The 24,495-nt window shown below is 37.1% G+C and overlaps 1 protein-coding gene across 3 annotated transcripts in view; it reads right to left on the reverse strand.

Moving 5' to 3' along the window:
- Positions 1-24,495, reverse strand: part of LOC115221773 (vang-like protein 2-B) — a 78,983-nt gene that overhangs the window by 23,762 nt on the left and 30,726 nt on the right. For 2 of the 3 annotated variants that reach the window (XM_029791995.2, XM_036510901.1), the window contains exon 2: positions 13,955-13,991. The gene's annotated coding sequence lies outside the window, so the exon portion shown is untranslated. Of the gene's footprint in view, positions 1-13,954; positions 14,003-24,495 lie in introns of all 3 variants that reach the window. The other variant, XM_036510900.1, reaches the window with a different exon arrangement.

The following is a 24,495-nucleotide window of genomic DNA, read 5'->3' on the forward strand; positions in this document are numbered from 1 at the left end:
CCAATCAACAGATATGCCAGCCTGTGAAATTAACAAGCAAGTGGCCGAGTACTCCATAAACAAACATACCTTTAAAGTAGTTTTCAAGGAGATTCAGTCTGACACAGAATGTGACAAAGCTGGCCCTTTGACTGATAAGTACAACTCATTTTTGCCAGCTGAGTGGACTGGAGCAATGTGAAATAAAGGGTCTTGCTCAAGGACACGACACGCTACTGGGTATCAAACTCATGACTTTATGATCATGTGCCGAATACCCTAACCACTTAGTCATGCGCATTCATGGTATGAGAGTAGAGTAAGAGTAAAGAGTCAAATCATTAATTGAAGTGACTCCTAAATGGTGATATGTAGAACTATATTAAATTACAAGCAAGCAAGCAAGCAATAAACTTAGAATAACTGCAAAGTCACAGTTAAATAAGTGAACTATTTAACAGTGGAGGCACATGGCTTAGTGGTTAGGGTGTTGGACTCATGATTGTAAGCTTGTAGTTTCAATTCCTGGACTGTACAATGTCTGGTGTTCTTGAGCAAAACACTTCATTTCACATAGCTTTAGTTCACTCAGTTAGCAAAAATGAGTAACTTAAGTAAAGTTGGCAAGACAGTAATGGTTGGTGGAGCTGCCTAAAAATCCTAACAGAAGGGAACTTCAGGACTGATAGACAATAGGTCGAACCTGATGCTGGGTATAACCTTTTTTTTTTTAACTATTTAACAATTACATCATTATCACCACCTTTGTTTTGGCATCCACTTTTCCATGGGTCAGATGGAATTTATTAAGGCTGACTTTCTACAGCTGGATGCTCTTCCTGTCACTAATCCTTACCTGTTTCCAACCAAGGTAATATTTCCTTGTGGCCAGACATGTTTTCATGGTATTTTGGAAATGAATGACATTTATTTACAACACTAATGCAATGTCATGACAAAGAAACAAAAATATCCACTATTCTCTGTGGTGGCACAGGTTGGGTGGTTTGACAGGAGCTGGCCAGCCAGGGAGCTGCACCGGGTTCCAATTGTCCGCTTTGGCATGGTTTCCACAGCTGGGTACCCTTCCTAATGCCAACCACTTCAGAGTATACTGGGTGCTTTTTACATGGTGCCAGCACAGGAGCATTTTATGTGGCACTAGCACAGGTGCATTTTATGTGGCACCAGCACAGGTGCTTTTTATGTGAACCCAACACAGGTGCAATTTACGTGGCACCAGCACAGGGGCTTTTTATGTGGACCCACCATAGGTGCATTTTATGTGGCACCAGCACAGGTGCTTTTTATGTAGACCCAACACAGGTGCATTTTACGTGGAACTGGCACAGGTGCTTTTTATGACATCAGCACAGATACTTTTTACAAGGCACACACACACACACACACACACTAGGCAGTTGTCTTTCAGTTTCTATCAACAAATCCTTTCACAAGGTGTTGGTCAACTTGAGTTATAGTAGAAGACACTTGCCCAAGGTGTCATGCAGTGGGACTGAACCCAAAACTGTATGGCAGGGAAGCAAATTTGTTAACCACACAACAACGCCAACACCTACTCCTAAATAAATTTAAATCTGAAGCTCAGATTAAGCTTGACCCATACAAGCATAGAAAAAATGAATGTTATAATGACAATGATGACAATCTTTGAATCATTCAAAAAATAATACAATGATTAATAACATTTTAAAATAAATATTGTCTGCTGCCTGGCTGAACAAGTCTGATATATGGCATAAAACTAATTAACAATGAATTATAGCTGTCACCATATTTCTTCCGGTAAATATAGCTTTGACATAATTGTTACATTTTCTCACAAAAAATAGTTTAGCAAAGTATATCATTAAGATATCAAATTATCTTGGCAGTACAGAAAAAATCTAAAGAGAAACAGAGAACAATGTAAAAAAAAAACATGACACATTAATTTAACTGAACGTGATACTGTTTAGGCTCATTTGTAGCTGTTTGCTTCCCAACAATATGGTTTGGGGTTCAGTCCCACTGCATGGTACCTTGGATAAGTGTTTTCTGCTAAATACTCAGGTTGACCAAAGCCTTGTAACTGGATTTGGTAGACAACTGAAAAAACCTTATTTACATTCGACGGATATTTGTCCTCATCTTGTTTGTTGTTAACACAACGTTTCGGCTGGTATAACCTCCAGCCTTCTTCAGGTGCCTTGAGGAAATTTCGAACCTGGGTTCTCATTCCTAAGGTATTTTTCTATGTTATTATTATTATTATTATTATTATTATTGTTCAGGTCATTGCTTGGAATCGCACTCAGAATCTCGGGGTTAATAGCCCATGCTCTTAACCACTATGCCATATGCCTGCGGGCATATGGCATAGTGGTTACCCCAAGATTCTGAGTTCAGTTCCAAGCAGTGACCTGAACAATAATAATAACATCATCAAAAAAATACCTTAGGAATGAGAACCCAGGTTCAAAATTTCCCCAAGACACCTGAAGAAGGCTGGAGGGTATATCAGCCGAAATGTTGTGTCAACAACAAACAAGATGAGGACAAATATCCGTCGAATGTAAATAATGTACATAATTCCTCATCTCTTAAATATAGAACTGACAGAAACCTGTCATATATGGGTGGGGTGTGTGTGTTTGTGTCCCCTTGTCTTGACATAGCATGACTGTTGTAAATGAGTGTCACTGTTATACAAACAGTGTCATTCGTTCCCAATATTCTGCAAGAAAATGTCTAGCCATGGGTAAATATTACCTTGCTTGGAAAGAGGTGAGTGCTGACATCATAAAGGGCTTCTGGCTGCAGAAAATCTGCCTCAATAATCTCCATCTAACCCATGCAAGCATGGAAAGGTGGATGCTAAAAACGATGATGATAGTTTATACCTCCTTGCTTCTATTAACGATTGTCAACATCATCATCATCGTTTAACGTCCGCTTTTCATGCTAGCATGGGTTGGACGATTTGATTGAGGTCTGGCGAACCAGATGGCTGCACCAGACTCCAATCCGATCTGGCAGAGTTTCTACAGCTGGATGCTCTTCCTAATGCCAACCACTCTGAGAGTGTAGTGGGTGCTTTTACGTGCCACCGGCACGAGGGCCAGTCAGGTGGTACTGGCAACGACGTATGTGCATATTTAAAAATATGAATTAAAACAGGTGTTTATGTTATATGTATCAAATGGAAGAAAGAATATAATCATTACTAGAGACAAAATTTAAATCATTTATTTACATATGCGCAGGAGTGGCTGTGTGGTAAGTAGCTTGCTAACCAACCACATGGTTCCGGGTTCAGTCCCACTGCGTGGCATCTTGGGCAAATGTCTTCTGCTTTGGCCCCAGGCCGACCAATACCTTGTGAGTGGATTTGGTAGACGGAAACTGAAAGAAGCCTGTCGTATATATGTATATATATATATATATGTATGTGTGTGTGTTTGTGTGTCTGTGTTTGTCTCCCTAGCATTGCTTGAGAACCGATGCTGGTGTGTTTACGTCCCCGTCACTTAGCAGTTCGGCAAAAAGAGACCGATAGAATAAGTACTGGGCTTACAAAGAATAAGTCCCGGGGTCGAGTTGCTCGACTAAAGGCGGTGCTCCAGCATGGCCGCAATCAAATGACTGAAACATGTAAAAGAATAAAAGAATATGGTTGGTCAGAATACATGTTGCCAACTTGGGTTTCACACCAGTACAGAAAAAAACATGCTACACTCTTCAACCTATGAATTCGCATGCCAGTTCAAGATGGCAAGGAAGATACTGTTTTGATAGCACAGATCTGACAGTAGTGAATTTCCTGAATATGTCAACCTATTTAATGGCCAATATTATTCCTTATAGAATAACTAAAGGAGATTCTTAATTATATAAAATTTTCTCACCCTCCTACTAATATCAATAAAAATCTGTTTAGAAATATCTCATTGAGGTCATAGCATTTATCTGCTAATGAGTTAAGTTCTAGAGATTATTCAACTCACTATAGTAACACAGTGGCTGAGTGTAGATTAAAGGGCAAGATATAGTCATTAAGTGTGTCATATAAGGAATAACAGACCAAAGCATATTAATTAACTAGCAGTATCGCCCGGTGTTGCTCAGGTTTGTTTCGACCCTTTAGAATTGGAATTTTTGAAAAGTAAAAATTTTGCATTGTGTAGCTTGTTATTCTCTTTAAGTGAACATTTTTCTGGTTGAAATACACTGAAAAATGGCGACACAGCAGTAAAAAAATTGTAAAAAATAGGGATTTTCATAGAAAAAAAGCACCTTTTTGATGTAAATAATTTTTGGTCTTAACATGGTCCGATTTTAATTTTTTCTTCTACGTAAGGAAGAGCAAGCCTTCTTCTATCATACTCTCAATTTTGGTTAATTTGCGCCGCAGGTTCTCGGAGGAGATAGTGTTAGTTGAAGGCTACCAAACCTGCCATACACAGACAACTTCAGCTTTATATATAGAGAGATTGGTAAAATCCACCATATAACATAAGACCTTTTCATATTACTCAAGAAATGGAACATGGGTATTATACAATCTTTAACAGAAATAGTTATATTGCCTTATGTTATTGCATCCAATCTTGGGCACAGCATTACTTCTTTGAATGTAGCTAAGTTTGCAAATTATAATACTACTCAGCAATAATTATAGCAATAATGCAAGCTAAAAATTTAATAAGAATTTCCCATTAGATTGAGAACTGTCTTACAAATGGTTTAGTATATAAATTTAGTATTAGAATGCCTAGAACTAACTCATAAGTGTGCGTGTGTCTGTGTGTGAGAGAGAGAGAGGTTTTTGTATTAATATAGGGAAATATGTATGTATGTATGTGTGTGTATATATGTATGTGTGTGTGTGTGTGGTGTGTGTGTGTGCACGTGCAGATGTGAAGATATTTGTAATTTGCAGTATGAAAAGAAAATATGGTTTTATGGGAGGGGTAATAAAACTATGCTTTCACATCCTTAATCAGGCTTGTAACTCAACTGCTGCCAACTTTGGCACCTAGCCCCTCAGTAGGGTAGGCCCTCTCCCATGCATTCTCCTTATCCACCTACATCTCATAATAGAACTTCCATGACTGTCTCTTGATCGTCAGTCAAAGCAAGCACCTCTCCCTAAAAATGCCATGGTTTTCTGTGGTACAGTGTCTTAAAATCCAGTTCACCTCATGTCTCTAATCTAAATGTTTCACAACATTGGCAAACATCCATCTCCTTGTTACATATAACTGATGTCTAGCTTCTCTTAGCTATTTAATATAGTTATTTCATTACTGTCCCATTTGTCTGGTCTTTTCAGGAGTATCACTTAGCATTCTCTCTCTGCAAAGACCTGTTGAGGCAAGTGAAATCGAAATCAAATTCGATGACTGGCATCCATGCTAGTGGAGCGCTAAGAGTACCATACGAGTGAGCTCGTTGCCAGAGCAACAAGCTGGCCTCTCAGCCGATGGCACGTTAAAAACACCATTCTAGTGTGACCATTACCTGCGTTGCCTTACTAGCACTTGTGCTGGTGGCACATGAAAAAACATTCGAGCGAGGTACTGCCAGTGCCACTGGACTGGCTCCTGTGCTGGTCGCACATAAAAAGCACCATTTGAGCGTGGACGTTGCCAGTACTGCCTGACTGGCCCTCGTGCTGGTGGCACGTAAAAAGCACCCACTACACTCTCAGAGTGGTTGGCGTTAGGAAGGGCATCCAGCTGTAGAAACTCTGCCAGATCAGATTGGAGTCTGGTGCAGCCATCTGGTTCACCAGACCACAGTCAAATTGTCCAACCCATGCTAGCATGGAAAGCGGACATTAAACGATGATGATGATATATATATACCACTGCTATCTTCTGCCTGGTTGAACTCTTGTGTCAGTCACAGATCTATCTGTATATCTGTAACCTTCAACAGGTCGGCTCATAGAAACTCCCAGCTGTCTTGTCATCTATGTTACAGCTCTATTTCCTCCTCCTTCTTGTCATATGTATCAAATAGTACTTCTCTGAAACTATAACTACTCAAGGACTCTTCCACCTTCCTCCTCCCCCCCCCCTTATTCTCTTGTACATCTGGATCTATCCAGCTCTTACTATCACTAGTTCATGTCAAGTTGTTTGTTTGTTCCTTCTCGAGCCTTGCCTGGCTCATAAGGGCCAATTTCTCGGTTTCCTTGGCGTATAGGTTCCCCACCTGGACGGGATACCGGTCCGTCGCAGGTGAGCTGCTAGATGCAGAAGGAAAGAGTGAGAGAAAGTTGTGGCGAAAGAGTCAGCAGAAGTTCGCCATTACCTTCTGCCGGAGCCGCGTGGAGCTCAGGTGTTTTCGCTCAAAAACACACATCGCACGGTCTGAGACTTGAACCCGCGATCCCTCAACTGCGAGTTCGCTGCTCCAACCACTAGGCCATGTGCCTCCACTCATGTCAAGTTACTATCACTTGTACTACTGTCAAGTAGTACATTATTCACCAAGGAAACACTTAGCCTTTACAACCATGTTCTTATCTCATTTCTTGGTGAATAAAGACTAATACCTGGTTTGTATGTATGTCTGCATAATTGGTTGGTGATTGAGAGGCTGGTTTCTTGTTAGTCTTGCAAACAGTCAACTCATTTGAATCACAGAACTCTAGGAAGTTTGATTCCCCACCCCATCCATATTCTTCACATCATATCCCTATTCTCTGTGTACACTTCAGAAACCAAGTGTTATCTCCAGAGACACCTTTGCCTGTTGCCTGTTGCGATAATAAGGTTGCTGTCATTTGTTATCAAGGGTAGTACTGAGGAAGGCCATAAAACCAGTTTTTCTTTTTCTTTAGTGCATCTGCCAGCCTTGACTTGTGTGCGTAGGAAGACATAAATGTCATGTGTTGTCCGTGACTATCTTAATTATCCTATTGCACCTCCCAGCCTCTCACTATACACACACATATATACAAACATAGACACACACATGTATAGTTCTATATACACATACACGTATATTTACATATATACACATGCATGTATATTTACATATATACACATGCATGTATATTTACATATATACACATGCATGTATATTTACATATATACACATGCATGTATATTTCAATATACACATACACGTATATTTCCATATACACATGCACGTATATTTCCATATACACATACACGTATATTTCCATATACACATACACGTATATTTCCATATACACATACATGTATATTTCCATATGGCGCTTTTTTACGTGCCACTGGCCCAGGTATCACAACTACAATTTCCATTTGGTTTTTTATTTGATGTTAATGTACTATATATGTGTGTGTGTGTATATATATATAAGGCATTCTTTATGTCCAACTTACATGGGATGCTTTGTTAACCCTTTCATTACAGTATTTTGAGATGCTCTGTGTTTATTTCAATTACTTTAAATATAACAAAGAATTTAGTAAAATCACTTAGTTATCATTAAGCTAGTGTTAGGAACATAAATTGTGATTAAGGTTTGGTGGAAGATTTTAATTCAAAACTTATGCAAACAAGACATTTGTACTCAGAGCCAGAGCCAGTTTCAGCCAGGTTGGTAATTAAAGGGTTAAAACACCAAATACTGCATTACTGCCTTATTTATCTAGAAAGAACCTCTCATATGGACTTGTATAAACGAGAGGTTCTCTCCAGGTAAACAACACAGTATCCAGTCTTTTAACAAAACATCCATATTACATATAAGCTGGACATGAAGATTGCATTTTGATATTAATACTACTTCTGTTGCCATTAATTACACAAACACACACACACACACACTATGCCTTTCACAGGTTGATAAAATAAATATCAGTGAGGTGGGGTGAGGGTGGGGGAGCGATATGATCAACTTTACACAAGGTGTTGCAGCACGGCTATAACCCATGACTGAAACCAATAAACGAATACAAATTGACATAAGTATTGAAACTACCAAAGACGTATTCTTGTATTTTTTCCTTCTTCGTAATTACAACTTAGAAATAGTGTGAAATAATAATAACATCTAATTGGTAGAAGATTAGGTACGAAGCTATATAGAGCTATTTAAGAGTGTTTTAGTGAGCAAAAAGCAAAAAAAGAAGGCTGGAAAATTCGCTGCACACCAACTAAGTACACTAAAAACGCATACCTGTATCTTTATACATACACACATACATACATATATACACACACATATAATACATATACATACATATATACACAAACATATAATACATGTACACACATACATACACAAACATATAATACATGTACACACATACATATAATGCACACACATACATAATTTCATTTAGGTGTTAAATAATAGGACTTATTCCATTCTCCTTGGTTATATATATGTGTGTATATATGTGTATGTATATGTATATATGTATATATATATATATATATATATATATATATATATATATATGTATATATATATATGTGTGTATATATGTGTATATATATGTGTATGTATATGTATATATGTATATTATATATATGAACACACACACATGTACACACAATGGTAGATGTAAAACATTAACCTATATGAGGCTGATCTAGAATTTCTTTGTTCCTAACCATACTCTTAAGACAATCATTTCATTGATATAAAAGAGAGGGGGGGGAGAAAAAAAAACAACAAACAAACAATGCATTATATTGAGAGATACAAGTATTAGTGTTTAATTTAGTGGAAAAGATCTATAAAAGATTGTTTTTTTTTCAGAAGCTGGAGGGAAGAGTTATGTTTACTTGGATTAACAGGAAGCAAGAATTTAGATAAGTATATAGAATAACTTTTGGGACCAAGAGATTCACTAACAGTAATATGAAGTACACACACATATATATATATATAAAACATACATATATATATACATATATATATATAAAACATACATATATATACATATATATATATAAAACATACATATGTATATATATATATAAAACATACATACATATATATATATATAATACATACATATATATATAAAACATACATACATATATATAATATATATAAAACATACATACATACATATATATAATATATATAAAACATACATACATACATATATATAAAACATACATATATATATAAAACATACACACACATATATATAACATATATATATAATATATATATATATAAAACATACATACATATATATATATATAAAACATACATATATATATATATAACATATATATATATATATAAAACATATATATATATATATAAAACATACATATATATATATAAAACATACATATATATATATAAAACATACATATATATATATATATATATATATATATATATATATATATATATATATTATATATAATATATATATATATAGCAATTACGAACATTTATAAATGACAAATCAACCAAACAGATTTGATTTATTCAAAGAAATAGCAATAACTCCAAATACATAGTTAATAAACAAACATTGTTTTCGTTGCAAGTATAGCTCTCAAGTATATTTTTCTGTCATTAAAGATATCCATTTGAGAATAGCGTACCTGAGGCAAACAAAAGTTTTTTTAAGTTGCGGGAGATTGATTTTTGGTTGATAAGAAGACTTCTTTACGTTATTGTTATATGGAAAGATAGTGTACTAATAATACATACACACACACATATATATATAATTTTTTCTGCAGACTCATCTATGTGCTATTAATATATTTGTCCAATTCTATCTCGCAATATCTACAAAAAAAATAAACATCGTAACTGGCTATCGTTCATGGTAGTCAGTTTTTAATAATAATAATAAGAAGAAGATGCAGCAGCAGCAGCAGCACCACCACCACCACAACCACCAGCACTACTGCTAGCACCATCATCATCATCATCGTCATAATTTTTATGTCCACTTTTCCAAGCTTGCATAGGTTAGACAAAATTTATTGAGACAGATTTTTTTTTCTACAGCCTGATGCCTTTCCTGTAGCTAACCCTCACCTGTTTCCATGACTGGACATGCTTTTATAGATGATTGGAAACAAATGACACTGCTTGTATGACAGTAGGACTTGTTTACAGCTATCAGGTGATATTAAGTTGAAGAGGTACAAACACACACATATATACTTTTCTACTCTAGGCACAAGGCCCGAGATTTTTGGGGAGGAGGCCAGTCAATTAGATCGACCCCAGTATGCAACTGGTACTTAATTTATTGACCTCAAAAGGATGAAAGGCAAAGTCAACCTTGGTAGAATTTGAACTCAGAACGTAAAAACAGACGAAATCCTGCTAAGCATTTTGCAGCCTTAATACACACACACGCACACATATATATATATATATCCAAACAGGTGCAGGTGTGGCTGTGTGGTAAGAAGCTTGCTTCCCAGTCACATGGCTCTGGGTTCATTCCTACTAGTAGGCACCTTGGGAAAGTGCCTTCTACTAAAGCCTCAAGCCAACCAAGGCCTTGTGAGTGGATTTGGCAGACAGAAACTGAAAGAAGCTCGTTGCATATGTGTGTGTGTGTGTGTCTTTGTTTGACCCCACCATTGTTTGACAACCGGTGATGGTGTATTTACCTTCCTGTAACTTAGTGGTTTGGCAAAAGAGACCGACAGAATAAGTACCAGGCTTAAAAAAATAGTATTAGGGTCAATTCATTCCACTAAAAATTCCTCAAGGTGGTGCCCCAGCATGGCCACAGTTGAATGACTGAAATGAGTAAAAGTTTTATTTATATATATATATATAGGCACAGGAGTGGCTGTGTGGTAAGTAGCTTGTTTACCAACCACATGGTTCCGAGTTCAGTCCTACTGTGTGGCACCTTGGGCAAGTGTCTTCTACTATAGCCTCGGGCCGACCAAAGCCTTGTGAGTGGATTTGGTAGACGGAAACTGAAAGAAGCCTGTCGTATATATGTGTATATATATATATATATATATATATATATATATATATATATATGCGTGTGTGTGTGTGTGTCTGTGTTTGTCCCTCCAACATTGCTTGACAACCGATACTGGTGTGTTTATGTCCCCGTTACTTAGCGGTTCGGCAAAAATGGCCGACAGAATAAGTACTGGGCTTACAAAAGAATAAGTCCTGGAGTCGAGTTGCTCGATTAAAGGCAGTGCTCCAGCATGGCCGCAGTCAAATGACTGAAACAAGTAAAAGAGTAAAAAAAAAAAGAGTATATATATATATATATATACATATATATATATATATATCACCAAGTAAGTTAGGGGTTGTGGATCCAACCCACTAAGGGATAATATTTATCCAATATGCTGTTGGTATAATACCCAAATTATTAATACGTGTTTTTAATTGCAATGCAATAAACTTACTTATTGTATTAAATGGGTGAAGGTAAAGAAATATTTTATTTCCTAATGCTAACCACTGTACAACATGTACTGGATGCTTTTTGCATGTCACCAGCACTAATACAGTTGTCATGAAGATTGCAAGACTATGAACCCTAAATCATAGAAAACATTTGTCCAAAGAGCCATACAGAAGGATTGAACCCAGTACCATGTAGTTAAGAAAATTTCATACCCACACAGCCATGGTTATACTGTTTCTATAATTTGACCCAGATAATTTCACTCGACTCTTTTCTCTATGGTTGGTGTATTTTGTTTAAAGCCAATGCTTTTTTTTCTCTATACAGAAAATCCTATAGTTCTCCCAATCTTCAAGTGATTTTATTTCATAAGTTGATAGCTGTTATTAGAAAACATAGAATAGGTTTTTAATTTAATGTATTTATAAAGAGTTCATTTCATACTGTTATATATTTTAATAATCATGCATAAATAGTCTTCTTTCATCGTTTTTGTAAACTTAAAACACAAAATGTCTAGACAATGAAATATAACAGTTATATATATCTATCTATAATCATCATCATCATCCTTTAATGTCAGCTTTCCTTGCTGGCATGGGTTGGACAGTTTGACAGGAGCTGGCCAGACAAGACTGCACTAGACTTCTTAGTCTGTTTTGGCATGGTCTTTACAGTTGGATGCCCTTCCTGATACCAACCACTCCACAGAGTGGTCTAGGTGCTTTTTACATGGGACCAACACAGGTGAGGTCAGCTTTGGCATGTCTTTACAGCCTGATGCCCTTCCGAATGCCAACCACTTTACAGAATGGACTGGATGCTTTTTATGTGGCACCAGCACTGACAGGGTCACCAAGTAACTTGCAAGGCAAAGATCCTTTAAGAGGAGAGGGGGAACTGGAGGAGGTGATCTTGTGCCAGATGATGAAAGGTAGAGTGTGACAGAAACATGTGTCATGCTGTAGGGGAGGTACATGGTGAGAGAGAAAGAGAGAGGGAGAATGAGGACAGAAAGTGAGAATGAGTGCAACACCACATTGGTGAATAAATATTCTTTATTTGTGGATTAACAAGGCTACCATAGGTTTCATGCAGAGAATTCTCAGCAATTATCAAGCTTACTACATGGGATGTTGGTACCTGTCTCCATCCCATGTGGCAGGCTTGATAACTGCCGAGAATTTTCAGTATGAAATCAGCGTGTGTGCACATGTGTATGTAGGTACATACATACAGACAGCTTAATTTACAAGCGTAGCGATTCGCAAAAGAACATCATTTCATATCCTTCTACATGTATATATATATATATAGCTGAAATTTTCAGGGGTCTGCATCCCCTGATTTAGGCACAGGTGTGGCTGTGTGGTTGAGAAGCTTGCTTTCCAACAATATGGTCTTGGATTCAGTCCAACTGGAGTGGCACCTTAGGTAAGTGTCTTCCATTATAACTCTGAGCAAACCAAAACCTTGTGAGTGGATTTGGTGGATCAAAACTGAAAGAAGTTTGTGTGTGTGTATGTGTGTGTGTGTCTCACACAGTCTTTTTGCTTTGACATCATGTGATAGTTGTAAATGAATGCAAATGTTGTGCAAGAAGTATCTTTTGTTCCCAATCTTCTGTGAAAATATGTCTGGTTTAATCTGATCCAGGCTCACCAATGGAGAAGTTCTTAAGCAGATAAGGCTGAAAATGTCGCAAGAAGCTAGGATCACCAAGCATAGATTGGCATATTTCGGTCATATTATGCGGAGAAAATCCCTGGAGAAGGACATCATGCTCGGAATGGTCAGTGGCAAGAGAGGAAGAGGCCGACCAAGAACCCACTGGCTTGACACCATCAAGAGTGATACCGGAATGGACATAGCCAATCTGAAAGAAGCGGCCCAGGATAGAACTGACTGGAAGACACTGATCCAACGAGTGACCGAGAGTCGACTTCGACTGAGCGGATAGAGAGAGAGAATCTGATCTATGCCAACATGGAAAAGTGGACGTTAAATGAAAATAGTTATTATTATTATTGCTCGGGTTTGTAAGGGAAATAACTATATAAGCATTTTTAGAGATGTAAAGTATAATAGCCATCTCAATATGGCAAACCACAAAGTGGGGTGTTACTGTAGCTTTTTACGTTCTGAGATTTAATAATACATTTTTAGAGAGTTACTTCCCTTATATAATAGCAAAAAAATGCATTAAAAATGGGGGAAAATGATGGTAAATTTTTTTTTAAATCGTAGACTCGTGCTAATACCCAGAAGGGCTCGATATGAATCACGACTATAAGATACCCGCTTTTGGTTACACTGCACCGCAAAATGTGGGAGTAGTTAGGAATCTAAATCGTAGGAGACAGACACACAACTTCACTTTTATATATAAAGATGTGCAAAAGTTACCAATTCAACAATACATTATTGCTTGCAATGACATGTACACATCTACAATTGTTTGCTGTATATTGCTTGCTGTATCTCAAGTATGTGTTTGTGTATGTGCAAAATTTTTTTGTTGTATAATATCTCTATGTGCATTCATAAAAATGTCATAAAAAGACCTTACAAATCTCAAAAGTACTTACTTTATATGACTGCACCTGTATTTCTCCCATTGCACATCTGCAAATATGAAAAATAAAATAAAAAATTATTTAGAATTAGTTTAAAACATAAGATAAAGAGACTTAATAAAATCTCAGATTTAGAGGATTTAAATAAGAACTGAAAAGTTATTGAAAGATATTCCAGTTCATGAGGTTTTGCTATGTGGCAATACAAATTGTAAAGAAATCTTAAGAGAACAACAAGAGATTTTCTGGTTTAGTTGGAGCTTATATCAATGAGTTCTGATTTCCTGTTATTAACATGTCTATAGGTAAATATTGCGAAAAAAAAGAAGCAATTAATCACTGATTTGTTGAACAAACTTAGTATTAAAAGAAGCTGTGAGCATGTCTTAACAGGTCCTAAATAAATAAAAATGCCTGGGAAACAAAAGCTGTAAATCAGTTTCAAGTTTTTATAGTGGTCATATTATTTGTCCTTAATGTCTGTTATATGTTAAAAAGAAGGAAAAAAAGGAAAAACAAAAATTTGTTATTAGTGATAGATGTGGTATAAAATCAGAATTGCATTCTATATATCTTACTTAACATGGATATAGAGTAGAAGGTCTTGAGAAAACATCTTGTATAGACATATAGTGCTTAAAAGCACACAAGCATCTCAATAACCAACAAAAAAGTGTCCAGCAATAGCAGTGGAATTGCTAAATCTGGACTTCTGCATCTTTGCACATCATCGGTATCATCATCATCATTTAGCATCCGTTTTCCATGCTAGCATGGGTTGGACGGTTCAACTGGGGTCTGTGAAGCCAGAAGGCTTCATCAGGCCCAGTCAGATCTGGCAGTGTTTCTACGGCTGGATGTCCTTCCTAACGCCAACCACTCCGTGAGTGTAGTGGGTGCTTTTTACGTGCCACCCACTTAGACAAATTTCACTTCTACTGACAAGAAAAATTGTGATTGACAAATTACTGGTGTTGCAAGTAGTTGGTAGGTTGGGTAAAAATTTGTTATTAGTAACCAAAGTAGAATTAGTTCAGAATAGAGAATACTCTATTTGTCTATCCAAAGCATTTTCCTAAGTTTGTCCTGAACATCCATGTTTGTTTTGTTGCATTCTGAGTAATATGAAGATTTCTTTTTGTAAGACCCAAGTTGTGTGTGAGAAGACCCGGCAGAACAAGTGAGACCATAACCTGTGGCCTCTACATGGGATGTAGCCAGTCTACTTATGCATACCTTTCCTTCTTGGGACACAAAACTCTACTTGTGAAGACCTGTTGAGGCAAGTGAAAATCGAAATCGATCAACATCAATGGAAATTGCAGCTGTGATACCAGTGCCGGTGGTACGTAAGAGAACCATCCGAACGTGGCCGTTGCCAGCGCCGCCCCGACGGGCCTCGTGCCGGTGGCACATAAAAAGCACCATCTGATCGTGGCCGTTTGCCAGCCTCGTCTGGCACCTGTGCCAGTGGCACGTAAAAAGCACCCACTACACTCACGGAGTGGTTGGCATTAGGAAGGGCATCCAGCCGTAGAAACATTGCCAGATCAGATTGGGCCTGGTGCAGCCTTCGGGCTTCCCAGACCCCAGTTGAACCGTCCAACCCATGCTAGCATGGAAAGCGGACGCTAAACGATGATGATGAAGTTACTCTGAACTGAAAAAGAAACTGAGAATATTTATCACATTATAATGGAAATCTGTTCTCTGTACCAAATATGATGCACAGCATGGGCAAAGGGTTAGTATAGAATGAATTTGCATTCTGTACAGGATTAAGTGGTGTTTAAAGACAGAAGAATTTTCTGGACTTAAAACCTCAACCAGTGTAAATGTAGTCATGATTCTATAATTGTAAATTGTGTTACATTTTTCTTGCATACATTTATAAACAACAGTGATGCCGGATCGTATTTCCAACAATGAGAGTGTTAAGAGATGTGTTTGAATGCAGCCTTTGAAAGCTTGTACTTTGCTAGTCTACACAGCCCTTATTGTAGCTTCTATATAATTCTCCCACATTTTGACAGCTAAATACAGCAAGCTCCAGTTTCAAGTGTAACTTGGATTCAAGTCCTGAGAGGGCTGCTGCGCTGCTGTGAATGTATTAGCATTTGTAAAAGCATATCTTTCAAACCACAGTGACAAATTATTCTGAGTTCTAAATAAACTATGGACTGTGTCTTGAATGTGATGGACTATGTCTTCTGTTCAATTTTTATAGTCTCCTACATTATAAGAATTTTACAGTCTCCAACAATACAAGCTATTTCACTGCATCATTTTTGCAACTGTAATAATCCAGAGAACATTCTTTTGAGGTGTATAGAATTACCTGCATATGCTATGTGAGGTAAGTACATATCTGTGCAAAGTAGGTGTATTCATCATCATCGTCGTTTAATGTCTGCTTTCCATGCTAGCATGGGTTGGATGATTTGACTGAGGTCTGGCAAACCAGATGGCTGCACCAGACTCCAATCTGATCTGGCAGAGTTTCTACAGCTGGATGCCCTTCCGAATGCCAACCACTCCGAGAGTGTAGTGGGTGCTTTTACGTGCCACAGGCATGAGGGCCAGTTAGGTGGTATTGGCAACGGCCACACTCAAATGCTGCTTTTTATGTGCCACCTGCACAGGAGCCAGTCCAGTGGCACTGGCAACGACCTCGCCAGGGACACTTGAGAATGCTTTGTGTTGTGCAGACAGAGCTCTTCCTTCCATTCCATGCCCAGTATGCCCCCTAATTTGGTATAATGTTTCAACTCTCCATTAGATACTGTGACGATATGTTCTGCTCACATTAAGATTGCTGTCAATTACTACCCACAGGCAGATTACATTTCTCAGAGTGAAAATTGAAACAAGGTGAACTTACTTTCCAGTAATCTACTCAGGCATTCATCCTGACAAACTACCTGTTTACACTACTGCAGCATTACTTTCTTCTGCTGACCTTACTGGTGCAACCAGAAGTCAATTTTTAATGTTGAGATAGAAGTTTGTTTTCATAAGCATTAATCAAATCATCTATAGAAATTAAGTCAAAAGAGAAGTAAGCATTTTGCATTTAATGCACTGATGAATGGGAGATTGGGATATTGGCCTAAAAGTGCAACTTTGATGAATTTCCGATTAGGGCAGCTTTCAAGGCACTTTAACAGTCCCCACATATTCTCATGAATTCCAGCTTCACACCGAGTTAGATATGTCAAGCTCCACCAAAAGCTTCTTGGATAGTTAAATGCTTTAACATATACTTCCAGCTCTAAACACTAGTAATTATTTGATGATTAAGAAAAGCAATGCCAGTTGTGTGACCTAAAATTACTAATTCTGTTCAACATGCAAACACACACAAACTTTACCTGTCTATAACTTTCAGGAGTTTTAACACCTAGCGCTTTGAAGGAGTCATCTCCATCATGCTAAACCACAGCTTACCAACAAACAAGCAAGGCACAGCAGGCCCTTTGAAATACATGTACTACACATCTTTACCAGCTGAGTGGACTGTAGCAACATGAAATGAAGTGTCTTGCTCAAGGACACAATGCACTGCCAATAATCAAACTCATGTCCTTACAATCACGAGCTGAAAACCCTAACAACTAAGCAACATACCTGGAAATGAACAACACTGCTTGTATGACAGTGATGCTTGTTTACAACTATCACATGATGTCAAAACAAGGGTACATGCAAACATACACCAACACACTTCTGTTATATGGCAATATTTGACCATCTTTCAACTCACTGATGAGTGCCTTGATTCCCACAAAACCTTTTGTCCTCAGCCTGAGCCCCTGTCTGTATCATCTCTTGTCCTTGAAGACTTACTCTGGTACTCCATTGCTACCATCTTACCTTCTTGGCTACTTACACCCTTATGTCATGCTACATATCTCCTGTAATAGCAAGGCACTTCTGCTTGTCCCTGGCATAAAACCATCTCTTACCCATCTCAAATATTTCCTCCACTTAGGTGGGGGAGCTTTTCCCTTCCAGTCTTACAAGTTATTTGGCAACCTTATTAATGTCAGTGGCATGAAAAAAATAAAATACACACTGTAAAGTGGTTGGCATTAGGAAGGACATTCAGCTATAGAAACCATGACAAAGCTGACAGGGACATGAAGCAGCCCTGTGGCTCATTGGATCCTGTCAAACTATCCAACCACGCCAGTATAGGAAACGGATGTTAAGCCATGATGTGTACATTGAGTATTCTGAATATTTAAATAACAGATGAACTATCTATGTGTGTACATGCACACATATGTTCATTATTCACAAAAAATTCTATTCTATTTTCAACATATATAATCTTGAAAATTACATGTAGTATTTGAATGAAAGATAAAAAAAAAATAGTAAAGATAATTATTAGAATAATCATTTTAGATATAAATATAAAAATTAGTCAAAGGACTAATTTAATATTGGCAAATAAAAATAATGAAATAATTTCACTTCAGAAAGACTTCTTTCAAAGTCAATCATTTATTAATTATAAGCAATCAAATGGGTGATTTTTTTTTTAATAATGTAAAGTGTTCAACCATAGTATTACACAATATTACTAAAATTTTCCTCAAACAAAGCTCTATAATTATATATACAAATGTTCCAATTTATTCTGCTCATCAGAACAACCTAACATTTTAGATTTGATGGTGAAATGATAGCTTAATGGTAGCTATCATTAAACAGAGTTTAAATTCTACTTAAGTTGATTTAGTCTGTTCAACATCAAATTTTTTTAAAATTATCTAAAAAAGAAACCAAACAAAGAAATGCATTAGACTTTCTTAAAAGAAAAAAATTAAATAAAAAGGAAAATTTTTACTAATCAAAAAAAAAAAGAAAATTTCAAATCTGTCAGATTTTCTTTCCTGCCATTCTTCAACAAATTCCAATTTATCTATTTCCAAATTGATTCTTTCCAAATGGGAAATATACAAATTGACATTTATTATTCTGTCACCATTAATATTTTCAATGTCTAGTGATTAACAGATACTGGAACTGAACTATTTCAATACAAAGTTGTATGCAATTCATTAATAAGTTGTTTTCTCACCCTACCCCACCCTACTTTCAGTAAAAGGTTATTATTTATTAATTTTATTTAATTTTCATTTTTTTCTATTTTTGCGATCTGCAAACAATAGCCATTGTTGGCAACAGGTTTACAACAAGTGAATCACTAGTTTCGCAACATTTCTAATGAGAGTCTCTAACTCAATGCAAGACACCATTTAACAAGGCACCACTTTCCATAGAATTGCACTGCACTCGGGCTTTTGGGAAGAAATGGAGCATGAATGGGGTTTGAAGCAATCCCAAGTAAAGCTCATTACTGTATTGAGATAAACCCAGCTGCATTATCATCATCATTGCCATTTTAATGCTTGCATGGGCTGGATAGAATTTATTGAGGTAGATTTTCTATGGCTGGATGTTCTTATTGTCATTAACCCTCACCTGTTTCCCAGCAAGGTAATATTTCTTTGCGGCCAGACATGCTTTTGCAGAATATTGGAAATGAATGACGATGTTTAGCTGACAGGAACATATATTTACAACCATCATGCAATGTCAAGACAAGGAGACGTGTGTGTGTGTGTGTGTGTGTGTGTGTGTGTGTGTGTGTGTGTGTATGTGTGTGTGTGTGCGTGCACGTGCACACACACAAAATGGACTTCTTTCAGTTTCCATCTACAAAACCCATTCACAAGGCTTTGGTCGGCCTGGGACTATAGTAGAAAATACTCAAGATGCCATGCAGTGGGACTGAATCTGTAACCATGTGGTTGTAAAACAAACTTCTCAGTTACACAGCTTGGTTTGAAAGCATTAAGGACATCGAAAAAGCATGATCTAAAAAGAAAAACAGCCAGATGCTGCACAAATGACTATTGGTTACAACTCTGTGAAATCAGTCGATCCTCACTTGACACAGGAAACAACTGTGGAGTTGTAAGAAGGGATTAAGAAAGCCATCAGCTCAACTCAAAATAAGACAACATGATGGAAAACCATAACAAGGAAGCACATCTAAGATAAATGGGGCATAGGAGGAAGACAAAGGAACATATGGAAAACAGGAAGAGAACACAGACACACTCAATCCTTCATCAGTTATCAACCAAATATCATCCCAATTTCAACACCTTCTGGTGTTATTGTTCAATTTGGTGGTGTTGGCAACATAAGAAGCTGGGATATAAATGAGAGGACAAGAAAGATGAAAAAAAAAACGAGAAAACATAGGACAAGTAAAGTAACAAGAAAAGACGAGATTTCTAGAATAGAGAGTGAAAAGGATGAGTTATGAGGAGAAATGGAAAAATGTTAAAATGAAAAATAGATAAATAGGCAATGGCAGAGAAAACAACAAACAAACATAGACAACAGAGAGATATTGGTACCACTTTAACATGCCATCTACTGCACCATTCACAATCTAGTATGCAACCTTAATTTTGTATGCAATCTAACTCAAAACCAAATCTAGTCATTTCACAGCATAGACTATGGATACTGTGATAGACTCCACAATATAGTAGCACCAAGGTATCTGTATACATGAGATAAAGATAAGCAGATGGGGAATTAGGTGGAATGCTGCTACTCTAAAATATACTCCACAGAAAACTACATCTCAGATAATATAAGTTAAGTTAATTTTTTGGCTCAAAAAGCATAAAGCAAGGCCATGTAGGGGGACATGGAGTTAAGTACAGGGAGGGTGTTCATGCAAAGAGTTCAGGCCATTTCTGGTCAGGAGAGACTTTGAATATGCTAGACACCATGGAATGTTTGTCCATTCTAAAGGAACCGGATGCTTGCTTACTAACTAAAGAGCTGAGTAAAGCCATCAACAGCTTGTCTACTAGCAAGGCACTTAGGATTGGATGACATTCCACTAAAAGTCAACATGTGCGCTGTTAAAATCTCAACACCAACTACTGTGTCAGTGTTGGAAAGAAGGAGCAATGCTGTATGACACGAGTTTTCAACAGTGTCACCTTGCATAAGAAGGAAGGGGAGAGAAGTAACTACAACCATTACAGGGAAATCTCTTTGCTGAACATTGTTGGGAAAGCCTTCATTTGTGTCGGCTTGAACAAACTGCAGAAAATTGATGAGATAGTATATCACTAGTCTTGGTGTGATTTCAAGTAAGAGCACTCCACAGTCGACAACTCTTTTACTTGTTTCAGTCATTTGACTGTGGTCATGCTGGAGCACCGCCTTTAGTCGAGCAAATCGATCCCAGGACTTATTCTTTGGAAGCCTAGTACTAATTCTATCGGTCTTTTTTGCCGAACCGCTAAGTTACGGGGACATAAACACACCAGCATCGGTTGTCAAGCGATGTTGGAGGGACAAACACAGACATACAAACATATATATATATACATATATACGACGGGCTTCTTTCAGTTTCCGTCTACCAAATCCACTCACAAGGCTTTGATCGGCCTGAGGCTATAGTAGAAGACATTTGCCCAAGGTGCCACGCAGTGGGACTGAACCAGAATCATGTAGTTGGTAAGCAAGCTACTTACCACACACTCCTTTCAACAACTACAAGAGAAATATAGAGTAAAAGCAACCATTCTATGTTACTCTAGTTAGATTCATAAAGGTTTTCAATATAGTGCAGTAGTTCTCAACCAGGGTCCATATAAGATTTTTGGGTGTCCATACAAAAAAAATAGTAAATTGGGGGTCACAAAAGTATTTTAATGGCCCCTGAAAAAATTTTGCTTTAGATGTATGTGTTGGTATGTATTGTAAGAAGCAGCTGGGTTTCTTCCTCTTACATAGTTCAACCTACACAAGTCAATGGGTGGAAAACAAAATAGGAACTTTGAAAGTTTCTATAAAACTAGTTTGTAGACATCAAATGGCTATGGGGGTCCACCAGAGTAAAATGGTAATCAAAGGGGTCCATACTCTTTTACTTGTTTCAGTCATTTGACTGTGGCCATGCTGGAGCACCGCCTTTAGTCGAGCAAATCAACCCCAGGACTTATTCTTTGTAAGCCTAGTACTTATTCTATCGGTCTCTTTTGGCCAAACCGCTAAGTTACGGGGACGTAAACACACTAGCATTGGTTGTCAAGTGATGTTGGGGGGACAAACACAGACACAGAAACATATACACACACACATACATACATATATATATATATATATACATTGGGCTTCTTTTAGTTTCCGTCTACCAAATCCACTCACAAGGCTTTGGTCAGCCCGAGGCTATAGTAGTAGAAGAGACTTGCCCAAAGTACCACGCAGTGGGACTGAACCCGGAACCATGTGGTTCATAAGCAAGCTACTTACCACACAGTCACAAAAAATAGTTGAGAATCCCTGATCTAGTGAGTAACAGACTTTAAATACCTCACCAGGATTGGCCGTATTCCAAGATTCCTTGGAATAGTTCAGTCTTCCACAGACATGAAGAGGTCATTCAGAGATGTTCAACATACTCGGTAATGCGAAGCAGAACTGCAAGCTTTCCTCTATCCTGTTCAGCATCTTCACAGACATGCCGAAGCATATCTTTGGAATATGAACTGATGGTATCTACCTTTGCACCAGATCAGACAGGAGGTTGCTCAGATTGAGGGTGAAAACCAAAATTAGATGAATCACTAATCAAGGACATGTTCTTTGTAAACAACATAGCACCAACTACATTCTGCTGAGCAGCTACTCAAGAACCAACCAAGACTTCAACTTGACCATCAGCTTGAAGAAGACAAAAGTGTTGGGCCAAGGAACTGTTTATTCTCTGCCATTACTATCAACAATTACAAACTGGAAGTGGTTCTTGAGTTCACATGCCTGGGCTTCATCATCACAGACAACTTCTGCCTAAAATCTGGGAGAACAATAAGCTAATAATGCACACCAATGGTGCAGTTTATAGAGCTTATGTCATTAGCAAACTGCTTCAAGTCATTAAGACCTGGAACCACTAATCTACAGAAGAACAATGTCTCAATTCTTTCCATCTCTGTAGCCTGTGATGCATACTGGGTAATTTGTGAACTGACCAAATCACCAATAAGGTTCTGACTCTTGGCCAAATACTCAACCTATTCCGCCTTCTTCAATAATGACAACTTTGCTGGCTGGACCACACACTCCAGATGCCAGATGGGAGGATACTAAAAGACTATGAAGAGATGGCTACTAGAAAGCACAAAGGCAATGCATATAAGATGCACATTTTACAAAAAAAAAATTTCAAAAAAATCATATTGGGTCTTATGTGTGAAGTTGGGCCTCTCATAAGTTTTAAGCACTAAAAACATTTTTTGCCCCTGAATATGTGATGCTGAAATTGGGGTGCGTCTTTTATGCCATCAAATATGGCGCTTTGCCTGGACTTTTTTCTTTTATATTTTGTCCTCATCTTTCTGCTCTCCATCTACATTCCAGAGAAGGGTAATATCTAAAACATGAGAATAAATTCTTTCCACTTTCTCGAGTGTCAAACTAATAATTCTGATCATAAACCTACCCCATTTATATATATTTTTTATGCTATACGTGTGTGTTTTACAAAATACTGCCAGCTAAGAACAAAAATAGTGCTGAATTTAAATGGCAACTTAGGTAATCTGTAGAATATAGAACCATAAAATAAGTACCAGACTGAAATATATACTAGTATTGCTATGATCAACTAAAAACCAATGTAGGCAGTGTGCCAGCATGGCTAGTCAGTGAGTGAAACCACTAAAAGAAAATGTGTATGTTCACACCTGAACATGTATATATTCATAATCACTACAAATATTAAAACTATATATAAAACTAGCAGTATTACCCGGTGTTGCTCGGGTTTGTTTTCTTTTCGAATTGGAATTTTTGAAAAGTAAAAATTTTGCATTATGTAGCTTGTTATTCTCTTTAAGTGAACATTTTTCAGGTTGAAATACACCGAAAAATGGCGATACAGCAGTAAAAAAATTGTAAAAAATAGGGATTTTCATAGAAAAAAAAGCACCTTTTTGATGTAAATAATTTTGGGTCTTAACATGGTCCGATTTGAATTTTTTCTTCTACAGAATGAAGAGTAAGCCTTCTTCTATCATACTCTCAATTTTGGTCAACTTGTGCCGCAGGGTCTCGGAGGAGATAGTGTTAGTTGAAGGTTACCAAACCTGCCACACATAGACAACTTCAACTTTATATATATAGAGAGAGAGATTATGGCAAACAATGATATTGGAAAGAAAAACCCATCCTAATATTCATTCCAAATTCTGCTTTGAAAGTAATTTTAGTTAAAAAAGATGAAAATAATTGAGGTAATTATATTAAGCAATTTATCAATAAATGTGAGAATTTATTTTTATTTTTTAATTTTATTTTCGCAAAACCTATTAAAAACCGAAATGGTTTGCTTTTATTTTGCAACATATAATATAATAGCTGACATTTGATATGTTTACAGAAAACATCCAAACATATTCTACGCTGCCATCTAAGAGTCAATGCTATATTTTACACAGAAA

This window comes from Octopus sinensis, linkage group LG18, assembly GCF_006345805.1.
Source record: "Octopus sinensis linkage group LG18, ASM634580v1, whole genome shotgun sequence".
Lineage (NCBI taxonomy): Eukaryota > Metazoa > Mollusca > Cephalopoda > Octopoda > Octopodidae > Octopus > Octopus sinensis.